The 11,855-nt window shown below is 33.8% G+C and overlaps 1 protein-coding gene across 9 annotated transcripts in view; it reads left to right on the forward strand.

Annotated features, from left to right (window-relative positions):
* Window positions 1-11,855, forward strand: part of RALYL (RALY RNA binding protein like) — a 711,785-nt gene that overhangs the window by 211,873 nt on the left and 488,057 nt on the right. The window lies entirely within an intron of this gene.

Here is an 11,855-nt window from a genome sequence, read left to right on the forward strand (position 1 = left end):
GTCTGCCCTGTCTGCTCTCTTCTCTCCTTGCTCTCTGCTCCTATATATGGATCCAAACAGCATTCTGTCTTCTGAATGCTCCAGGAGGGACTGAAGTGGTTAGGTCATCTTCATGTTCACACATTCTCCCACACTCTAGGGGCCACATGTCAACTTGTTCCGGAATCTTCTCATCACAGTTGTCATGTGGAGATTTGCTTGCACACTTCTGTAGCAAGCCAGTGGTCAGAATCAAGACACTACTTTCTCTGCTTGCAAGTGCCCACCCACACAGACATATTGGAGCACACGTGAAGGGGAGCACATAAGTCCAAACCCCTTCCCTTCCCTTGGATAACATCTCATTGCCTTGATGACTCTCCTCTCCATGTTCTCCAAATTCTGCTTTTGATAGGCCAGATGAGGGGCAAGCTTACTGGGAAACCCTAGGAGAGGTGCCTGGCAGCAGCTCTTTAGAATCCTTCCCCTTATTGGTCTCAATCTTAGAGCTTTAGCTGAAATGTTTGAAGCAACGGGAAAAGTCCTGTTTCACATCTTGTGACATTTAAAGCACTCATTTACATCTGAAGGAATAGTGACTATAGAAGTTAGGTTATATTTCTTGAGGCCACAAAACTTAGTAAAAGTCAAAATCCAACTTGCATCTGGGTTAGTCTGATCCTAAACTTATTCTTCTGTTCCCTGTATTATTTACTCAAATATGATTCAACTGTAAGTGGTTACAGTAGTGCATCTGTAAGTTGAGATAGATAGCAATAGAAGTCTTCAGGGTTTATGTAGATACCTACAACATAAAATGGAGCTTTGGTGTTGTAAGTATATTAAAATGTTGTAGGTATATTAAAGCTTATCCACATTAATTGACTCCTGCATTTGTGCTAGTAACTATTAGTCTTTTTCACCCAGTAAGTGAAGAAAATACTTGATATATCTAAAGCAGTGCCTAGCTTGTTGTGAGAATTCTATAAACATTTGTTAAATAAAAGGCTGCAGGTATCCAAAGTTAGCTGATGCTGCCAATCCCAGAATATAGTGGCAGTACTGAGTGTTGTCTGATGTTTCCATTGTGCAGGCCTCGATGGATGTTGTTCATCCATCACCAGCCCTTACACTAAAGAAAATGTCTCTAGCATTTTTATTGGATGGCTGCATTTCCCTTACATACAAGTAGGAGAAATATCAGAGTTTGGAAGTAGGCTGATTGTGTGAGAGTTTAAAATTTAATCAGCAAGAACTGATTTAAAAGTGTGAAGTTGTAGCAAATTCTAGAGAATTCTAACTTTAAATACAAAATCCTTTCCTGCTCCACAATAGCCTCAACTTCTATTCAGATTTTAAATTTAAAACACACTGATAAATGGCCACTGCAGAATAGTTTAATACAGTGCAATAATAATTCTTATGTTTCTCTTAATGCTCAGGGGAAAATATCTGGATAAATTTCAGAGATCTTTAAGAAATTGGAAAAATAGTCCTCTCTTTAATCCATTATAGATTGATTAGTAAAAACACCATTAGAAATGTTGAGTTCTTTTTTATAGATAAATTATTCATTTGTAGATTGAATCTATTGAAGAGATTACCATATAAAATTTTGAGTAAAGAACCAAAAATATTAAATCCAATTGAAGCTGCTTTATATGGACATTTGCAGCACAAATCTACCATTTAAAACATTTAAAGGTACATCTTTGTTATGGAATTCTAGAAATGTAAAGCTACAGTGAGAGAAAGTTGATCAGCCTGGAGGAATTGGGGAAGGGGCTTGACTACAAGTAGGCTTCAGGAGATGGAAATCCTGTATATCTTGATCATGGTGGTGGTTACATGAATATTTCCCAGTTGCCAGAATTTGTCATATTGTGCACTTACACAATGGATTACAATTAAGTATATACATTATACCTCACTAAAGCTAGGGGGTGAGGAGGAAAAAACTTTGTTATTGAGTTCAGGCTATTTTACTTGTAATGTCTTTTATTCTCCTAAAGTGGGTAGGACCATGGAAAACAAACTGCTTTAATTATTTTCTATTTGGAATAATAATATCTCGATGATCTTGAAGATCATTATTCTGATCCTTCCTTTCTTCATTAACTCTTTACTTAGTCAGTTGGCATTAATGAGTTGTTCTCTGTGTTTCAGGAACTGTGCTATTTCCTGGGTACATGGGACCAAATAAAGCATAGCCTTTGTCTTGGGGAAGTGTAATTAGGTATCTATTGCTGTGTAACAAATTACCCCAAGGTTTAGTGGCTTAAAACAGCACATGTTTATCATCTCAAGGTTTCCATGAGTCAGGAATCCAGACGCTGCTTTGTTGGGACCTCTACTTCAGTGTCTCATAAGGCAGCAATCAAGATGTCAGGATCTCATCGGAAAGCTTGACTGATAAAGGATCTGCTCCCAGGCTCATGGAGCACTGTAGTTGTTGGCAGAATTCAGAACATCCAATGCTGTTGGACCTAGAGCCCATGTTCCTTACTGGATGTTGACCACAAGCTGCCCTCAGTTTCTTGTGTGACCCTCTGCAATATGACTTCATCAGAGTGCAGATCGAAAAGGCAATAGAAAGAATTAGCTAGGAAAATGAAGTCACAATCTTTTATAACCCATTCACAGAAATGGCATCCCCTCAACATTGCTGTGTCTGACTGGCTAGAAGCAAGTTACTCAAGAAGAGGGAATTAATCAGGACATCAGTACCAGGAGGAGGAGATCACTGGCGAGTATCTTAAAGGTGCTTACCACAGGAAGCTTAGTTGATTCAACTAACTATCTGGGATTAGCCCATCAAGAAGCCATCCAGCAAATGATGTAATCATTTCTATTATACAGAATAGCATGTAGCAGCAGGGGCTTTATAATCAGACATTACTTGTTTGTTTAAGTTCTGTCTCGCCATGTATCTGGGACTTTATTAAATTCTCTATGCATCAGTTTCTCACCATAAAGAGGTGTCTATCTGATAAAGTTACTATGAAAATTAAATACAATAGTGAATGTATAGCTCTAAGCATGTTACCTGACAAATAATGAACAAATAATGTTAATTATTTTTTGTTATATTTCTACAAATCTTATTGCTGACTTGATGTCCAGCTCTCTAAAATTTCTTCCTGTTGAACTTGGTTGAAAAACTTGGACTCACTGCTCAAGCCATATCCACTTTCAAATGCTTGCCCTGCCTTTAATTTACATCCAAAGAAATCATATTTTTTGCCTGTATTTTCTCCCCTCTCCTCTACACTCCATTCTTCCACTGTTTCTACAGATGCTCCTTATATAACATGACTTCAAGTCTGCAGGTCACTCTCTTCTCAATTATAATTATAATATAATACAGCTGTAAATCATTATACAAAACTGATTAATAAATGTTAGGTATAGTTTAACCCATAAAGAGGGGACCAGGATTATTATTAATGGTATGGATATCTTTATATTTTTTGAACAATTTTAAGTAGTGAGTTTTTAACTAATGCAATGATATTTATGAATCTTTTTCTTAAAAATGATAGTACTGTAGTTTACAAATGATCTAATGGGACAGGGTTACTATTATTAAACTCTTTGCTTACTTCCATCCAGATTCATCAAAATAGTTGTGAAATTGGAAGCATAGTATAGGAATACAGTTTGGTAACTCATGGCTCTTTTTAAACATATTTCATTCAACATAAGTCAGATGATTTAGCAGTAATATAATTAGGATACAGTAAAAAAATCCTCATCTTCTATCATTGTTCGGTGTTAATACAAGCCTAGAAGCAACTCCTGAAATTGAATTGTAATTTATTGCATTCTGTACAAAAGTAAATATTTCTTATCCTTTGAATAAAAAAAGTCATTGAGTAAAAGCATTTAACAGCTAAGTCAGATAGATTTTTTCTTACAGTTGTAAATATGCGATGTTCATCCATATACTATAATGAAATCATTATTGGATATATATGTATATATATGATGCTTATTGACTGAAGATAAATCTATAAATGCTTTTGACTGTACATTGTCATGATTTGATTAATAATAAAATATACTTTCTTTCACCATTAGGTGCAAAGGATTTCCACAAAAAATAAAAGTCCAAATATATTTTTCTCCCCAAGTGAACAATTCTTACCAGTTCACATAAAAATAGAAAGTGCTATTTTTTTAGGCATGACATTTTCTAGTTATTCTCCTTAGAAAACATAATGAAACTAAGGACATTTATTTATTTATTTATGGCTCATAGATTAAACACAAAATATATTTTTAATGGAAAGTTCAACATTATTTTTTTTCCTGCTTATTAAAGCAAAACATATGTTTCTGGTAAAACATTTAGAAGCACCAAAGATATAAAGAAGAAAATAAAAATCATCATAACCCATAGACAACCACTGTGCACATTTAATGGATATTTTTTAGACAAACATCATAAGATTGCATTCTTTTCTGTTGAGATATTAGTATTTTATTTAGTGATTTTTAAAAATAAAAGTCCTTTGATATCTATACACATACATGTAGTAAAGATTTAGGCTTTAGGCATTCTTTGTGTCTGTCTTTGATGTCACTTTCAGATGCTGTATTTCCACTGCAACCACATTGTGTCCTCCCATTACCCCATTTCCAATAAAAATATACAGTAAAAATATAAAAAGTAATGTTTCTGTGTATTTTATTATTGGATTTTGGAGTGGAGTCATTTTCAATAACACAGAATTTTGAGTTAAAAACGTGAGGATTTCCATGATCAAATGCTTGTTATCTTTTTGTAAGAAGACATGACAATTTAAATAGTTCTAAAAATCTTCAATATAATCTGTAAATGATATAATTCACAATCAGCACCTGTACTTTCCTTCAGATTATAATAGAAATTCAAATCAATGACAGTTTATTATTTTTCTATTAAATATCATTTAGCACATTACGTACACTCACATTGTCACAACACAATATTTCTTAAAAACATCAACAAAGTTTAACAGGCCCATGGTATCCTTAGGTAGAATCTAGTAACAGAGAACATTTGTATGAGAACAGCTGTTTTATTTCACTGCATTCTCTTTTCTGTTTGAAATATATTGTAAAATAAAAGCCCTAGCTTTGGTAAAAAAATTCTTAGAATGAGAAATATCAAGTATAAAATACTTAGAAATTAAATATACCTGCAGAAACCTACTTTATACATTCTTTCCCAGGGATATAAATTTAAGTATATTAATTCTAATTTATGGGTCACTTTCATTCCTGGAACAGAATGAAATTCTTGATATAATTATATCTTCCTTTGAAGGTTCTTTAAACAGTTTTAAAAGTGAGTGCATTTTTTGTTTGTTTTAATGCCTTCATTTTTAAAAAATATTTCTTTGTCTACATAGATTGTCAATTAAAATAATTCTCTCATCCTTTGATAGTTATTTTTACAAAAATTACATTAAATGTTTACAAATTCTGCAAGTTGTTAAAAACAAGTTTGAGCTTGTCATGTACATGTGTATTAGGTTCTATGTCAGGATGCTCTTGAATTAACTTGAAGTAAGTATAATATCTATAGTTCATTTTTATTTGGAAAAATTTGCCTTCACATGATTTACTCATTTATTGAGGACATCTTTAAAAATTAGCTGCATATATTTGAAATGAAGCTTGTCTAAAAATAGTTTATATAGTTCTTAAAAATGTTTATTGACTATCAGGTCTGCATTCAGTATTTCAACCAGCAATGTTATTTATTGTGCTTTTAAAAGTCTGGAAGAATAAAAGTACATTTAAAAAAAAAGACATATATCCATCTTTAAATAGTTTCATTCACTCATTCATTTATTAATTCATTCAATAAACATTTAAAAACACTTATTGATGTTCTAGGCACTGGGATACAAACACCTGCAGACCAGAGGGGAAATAACAGATGTCCAAAAAAAGCCCTATGAGAGAAGATACTATATTATTAAATTTTAATGAGTTAATTGTTTGTAGGTAATTAATGAAAATTGCTTTGATATTGGTCTTACATTTATTTGAAATATTCAGTTATTCTTAATTAACAGAGATTAGCAACTCAGAAATTTTAAGTTTGTCAGTAAGCTTTTTAAAGTTTTGTGAAATATAGTTTTAGAAAATATTACTTTGAAAAAGTTAGTCATTCTACAGTTATCAGGATTTTCTTCTGTTTTTGCTTTACAGTCAAGCCATATAGGGTCTAATATCTAATATATAAATACATTTCTATTAAGCCATTAATTTGTTTATTACAAACTTACTAAAGACAAAATAATAACCCCCCAAAGATATCCACTTTCTAATCTTCAGAACCTATGAATAGGTTACCTTACATAGCACTAGGGGCTTTATTTATGTGACTAAGTTAAGTATATTGAGATGGGAAGACAATCTTAAATCACCCAGTTGGACCCAATGTAATTATAGCAACCCGTAAGAGACTAGCAAGAAGGTCAAAGGCAGAAGAAGGGGATGGGACAACAGAAGCAGAGGCTGGAGTGATGTGTTTTGAAAATGGGGGGGGGCTCCCCAAAGGACAGGGGACACCCTCTAGAATGTGGAAAAAGCAAAGAAACAGAATCGCCTCAAGAGTCTCCAGAAGGAACACAACACAATTTTAGCCCTGAGAGACTCATTTTAGACTTAAACTGTAGAAAATAAATTTACGTTGTTTTAAGTCACTTAAGTTTATGGTAATTTATTATAGCAGCAATAGGAAACTAATACAAACCTTCATAGTAATAACACTATAAGACCTCTATTGTGGTAATTTAATAAAAATCCTAGGTTTATTCCCCAGGTAAATCACTGCAGAGATGATTATCTATTAGAACAGTGTGAAACCTTAACATAGGCTAGCTGGGAACTCTGACTACTAAGTTTTTGGGGGTAGCAATTTCATAAAAAATTAGGGTGCTGGTGTCACTGAGGCCAGAACCCTTACGTTTATTGATTGTCATCATTTCTTTTTAACTCTATCACCCATTATCATTGGGATTTTAAGAAACAGCACAAGGATAAGACATTTGAATGTGAATACTTTAGATATATCTTCAACTGTCACACATTCAAAAAAGAGCCTCTCCTGGTTATGTGTGTGGGGCTGTTTGTATGTTGATTGCAGACAAGCAGAAAGCTGAACTTTGCACTGTTTCTCCTGTTTTCCAGGAGTATTTAATGTTAAGAGAGACCAATACTCCTTTTTATAGGGTAAGAGGGGAAGCTGTAATAGCTTCTACGCCATTATTTTTGAAACTCTAGAGTTCTTTAAAACTCTCTTTGGCTTTCTTCCCTGCCATCTTTCTGCCTTTGTATGAATTATTCAAGGCAAATTTCGGTTGAAGTAAATAGTTTGATTTGAAGGTTTTTGTATCTGGATTTAGATGCAACAAGAAGTGTTAAATGCTCAGAATTTTAAGTGTACAGAGTGGCACAGACTCAGCTATTAAGATGGAAGGCATTTGCTGTTAAGGCTGTGGGGCTGCCATTGCGACTTCAGCTTGGTCCTATTTGTCATTCTGAAGTAGGTAGGCATTATGATGCCTGCAGCATAAATCAGACTTTACAGAGAGCTTGGTCCCCAAGCACTTCGAACATTCTAATCCACTTCTTAGTTAACAGAACATATTTTGGTTTTACAAGGTAAAGTTTACCTTGCTAATGCATTATTAATCTCTATTATTTTTCAGGTGTGATATACCAAATGACAAAACAGTTTTTGCCTACCTATTTCTCTTGAATAAAGTGAAATTATAAGTTTTAAGTTCTTCTTTCAATAAATAATGTGAAAGCTAACAGGACCTAGGAAATATTTCATTTTTATAAAACTGAAGGTAAAACATGTTTCTTCTTTCACAGTAGTCGTCTGTTCTTTAGATTCTGTGTCTTAATCTTAATTTTTCAAACCCTTAACTCATGGAGTCACATACCTGAAAAAATGATATATGGAACACATGGCTGAAAACTACATTACTTTGGAACTAATGGGCAAAAGTGGTTCAGTGCAATGTAGCACATTTAAAAACCAATCCAAGGAAATCTTATTATAGTTCTGTCATCTTCTAAAACTCACTTCCCTAATGTCAGTTTCTGTTAAAGCAATCTACATAAAACTGTGTTCATGACATTACGCGCAGGTGGCACTGCTTTTAGGCAAAGCATTTTATTCATATTTTTTGCTCTAACACAATATCATTAGTAGCAGGTGTTTCATTTACTAAAAAACTATAATAACTAACATTTATTAATTAATATATGACAGAGCATGTGCTGAGTACTTTACATGCATTACCTAAGTTTATACTCACAATAACTCTATGAAATAGTTTATTAGGAGTAGGAGGAGGAAGAGGAGGAAGAGAAGGAGGAAGAGGAGGAGGATTTTATAGTTAGAAATTTGCTTGGAAAGCACTCTTGGAATTAGTCTGTAAAACATCAAAGTCCATGCTCTTAAATATTCTTCCAGTGAGTGCAAACTAAAAATAGGTACAGGAACATAGATTTATGAAGTTGCCAATTATAATGCATTATGGAGTGGTAGAGACTATAGCAATTTGTCCACAATTTAAATGCATTTACATTTAAACTACATACCCATACCCAGGAACCAACACATATTTGTGGGCTGTGTTCAGCATTCAACCCTCTGGTTTTTAACTCTACACAGAGTCACGCAGCTTTCAAAAGCACTCATTTCTACACATTATAACTCCGTTATTCATTTTGATCTTATTCAAGTTTTATCAAGGAATATAAACATGCAGAGAACAAAATTACTTTGTAATTACATTGTAATCACAATGTCTTATTACCCTTTTCGTGGCAAAGTTTTATCCATTGGCCCAGTCATGTGACTCACCTGGTATCAGGAAGGAAAGAGGAACTCATCTGAGCCTGGAGGAGTTATTAGAATCAGAGGAGTGTTCAGACTCAAAAGCCAAGAGAAAAGCTGAATTCTGAGAAGGACCTTGAAATTAAAGGGGTTAAAAGAATGTATTAAGATCTAGTCTGGAGTACTAGCTATCTCATGGCCATGAATGTGAGAGTGATGGTGGCTAAGAAAGGGAACTGTTGCCATATTTCTAGATCAGGCTTCATTTTCCGTAGGCAATTGTACCAGCCATGGTGTAAAGCAGACAGGGGTCATTTTTAAGGGAATTGGAATGAAGTGCATGTAAATTTTGCACACAAATACTTAAAGGTGAAAGAGATGTTTAAATCCTCTTAGGAAAGCTTTGGAAAAGCTGTGTAGGTACTGTTAGTTTCTGTAGGTCATGAAGTCCATGTAAGGGATTTTCATTGCCAGGTGTCAACTAGTGAAGACAAGTAGGAAAACAGTTGTTATTGTTTATTTAAGAAGGAAATATATTTTCTTATGAATTAACACAATTTTCCTGGATATATTTAAGTGTTATCTCCTCTCTAAAATAGATGTCTAATGGCTCTTCATTTCAGTTATGGCAGACATTCCTAATTTGTTAAGTTACTTAAGTTCTCTGGTCTTTATTTTCTATGAAGCTGCATGTGTGTGTGATTTATAAGCTTTTTTACCAATGGATATACTGATAAAATATAAGGCTTTATATTTAAAAATATAAAATATAAAGTTTGAAAATCACTGAGACTGTGCTTAATCAAGACCATGTCAACTCTAAAATTCAACAGGTCAAAATGTTAAAATGCAGCTATGACAAGGCTCTTCATTATTTGGTAACCCTTTTTACTGTAATGCACTTTTGTTTCTTCTTTCTTTTTTATAATCTATTAATTTCTACTGAAAAATGAATTTCATTGAATTCTTGACTCGGTGGTTGGGTGTGGGGCAGGCTTAGACAGCACTAGGGGACATTTAAAAATATATGTACAGTAATGAGGAAAGTTTGGATTTTCTCCATAGCTAAAGGAATAAAGAGCCTTGCTATTAGCATTTAGTAGCCAGAAGTCAGAGATGTTATTAAAAATCCTACTGTTCTTGGGAAAATATTCTTATGTAAAAGGTAAATAGAACCTTTTTGAGAAGTATTCTAATGGGTCATGACCCTGCAATCCGAAAAACACTGTAATAGAACTGATGCTTTTTCTGGTTAGGAGTTTCATTTCTTGGTTTGCTCACGCTTGCTCTGCCTGGAGCACCTCTCCATTTACCCTGTCAAAATCCTGTTTGTTCTGTAAGCCTTAGCTCATATCTCATCTCCTTTATGAAATCACTTGTAAACCTCTCGCTTTACTCGAAGCTCAGAGACCTTTCTACTTTTTGATGGCCCTTATATAATCTCTCTCTTAAGCACAAGTTTGAATAATCTCCAAAGGCAACGGCAACTTGAGAAAAATGTTGCTGGCTTCTCCGTTTCTGCTTTCTCTATCAGATTTGTCAAAGGGACTTGTAAATGGCCAAGACATATGGCTTTTATTTTGTTTTATTTAAATTAAATCGATGTTTCTATAGATAAATAGATAATAAATAGTGAAATAATAGTGACTCATTCTCATGCACAAAATCATTACCATGGTAAATGTGCTAAGAAAAACATACCTCAAAGCTCAACCTAACTTCATTCATTTGTGATTAATTCACCATAGAATCTCCACTAAGGGTACAATATGAACCTTTTTATTTAATATCCTTTCTTGTTGGTTGTGTCTTGAATCCATGTCTTAAATTACAATATATAGATTACCAAATGATAACAAAGATTTTTCTAGTAATAAAGGTAACTGTCAGGGATGCTCTAAAAATAAAAATTTAAATATATGATAAAGTACCTACCAGTGGCCTGAAACAAGACCAGGTAGGCCCACTGCCCTAGTTCAAACTCAGTAGAGGAATCAGTACTATCCTGCAGCCTGATGATATTGGCTCTAAGCAACAGAATGTCCTTGACTCCTACCAAATGTTGGTAGTGAAAATATCCATTGCCTATATCGGATCCAAGGCTTACCTCTGCAAATGACGTGCTTTTTCAGATTTTCAACTCCTCTCAGAAAGATCCACTTTTTCCTTGAGTTACAGTTTTAAAGATAACTGATTTTAAAGTTTTAATAAGGGAATAGAATTGTTTCTTTGAATACACTAATCTATTTTTGTAGGATATTATCTAAAACCATAGGTAACGATGCAATTATTTATTTAAATAAATTTACTATAAATTTTAAATTAGTTTAATGATCCACATATGTTTCCATTCTTGGTGGGTAATGACCATAAACTAGAAAAATAATACAAGAAAATTGTAGACTTTTGTTAAATATGAAAGATGATAGGAAATCTTGTGCCATTTAGTACCTAAAAGAAAAAGAAAAAAAGAAAAAAATCTTTGATTAACTACACCCTCTATTTTATTCTGAATTTGGGGCACAGTGTTTTGTTTAAGTAAGGAAATGTTGGACATATATTTACTTTTCTTAAGGCATCTCAGGGCATTATTTTTTGCATGTTCTTAAATGGCTACAGAAATACCGTGATGGTTCAATAGCTGAATTAACACTTCTGGGATTCAGTATTATTAAAAGAAAAACTTTAGACAGATGAAATTTAACAGAAGTCAATTGAGCAAAGAACAATTCCTGAACTGGGCAGCCCCGAAAACCACAATAGATTCAGACTCCACGGCTGCCATGTGGTCATATAACTATGGACAGAAAAGGGGAAGTGACCTACAGAAAACAGAAATGAGATGCAGAAACAGTTGGATCAGTTACCCCTGGGTGTTTGTCCCATTTGAATCTGGTTTGAACAGTTGGCCACCTGTGGTTGACTGAAGTTCAGCTTCTGTGATTGGCTGGAACTCAGCTACTCTTGCATAAATGTTTAAAGAATCAGTTACAGTCTGTTTACACATCAAGTTACGTTACAGTTC

Source organism: Cynocephalus volans, chromosome 15 (assembly GCF_027409185.1).
Source record: "Cynocephalus volans isolate mCynVol1 chromosome 15, mCynVol1.pri, whole genome shotgun sequence".
Lineage (NCBI taxonomy): Eukaryota > Metazoa > Chordata > Mammalia > Dermoptera > Cynocephalidae > Cynocephalus > Cynocephalus volans.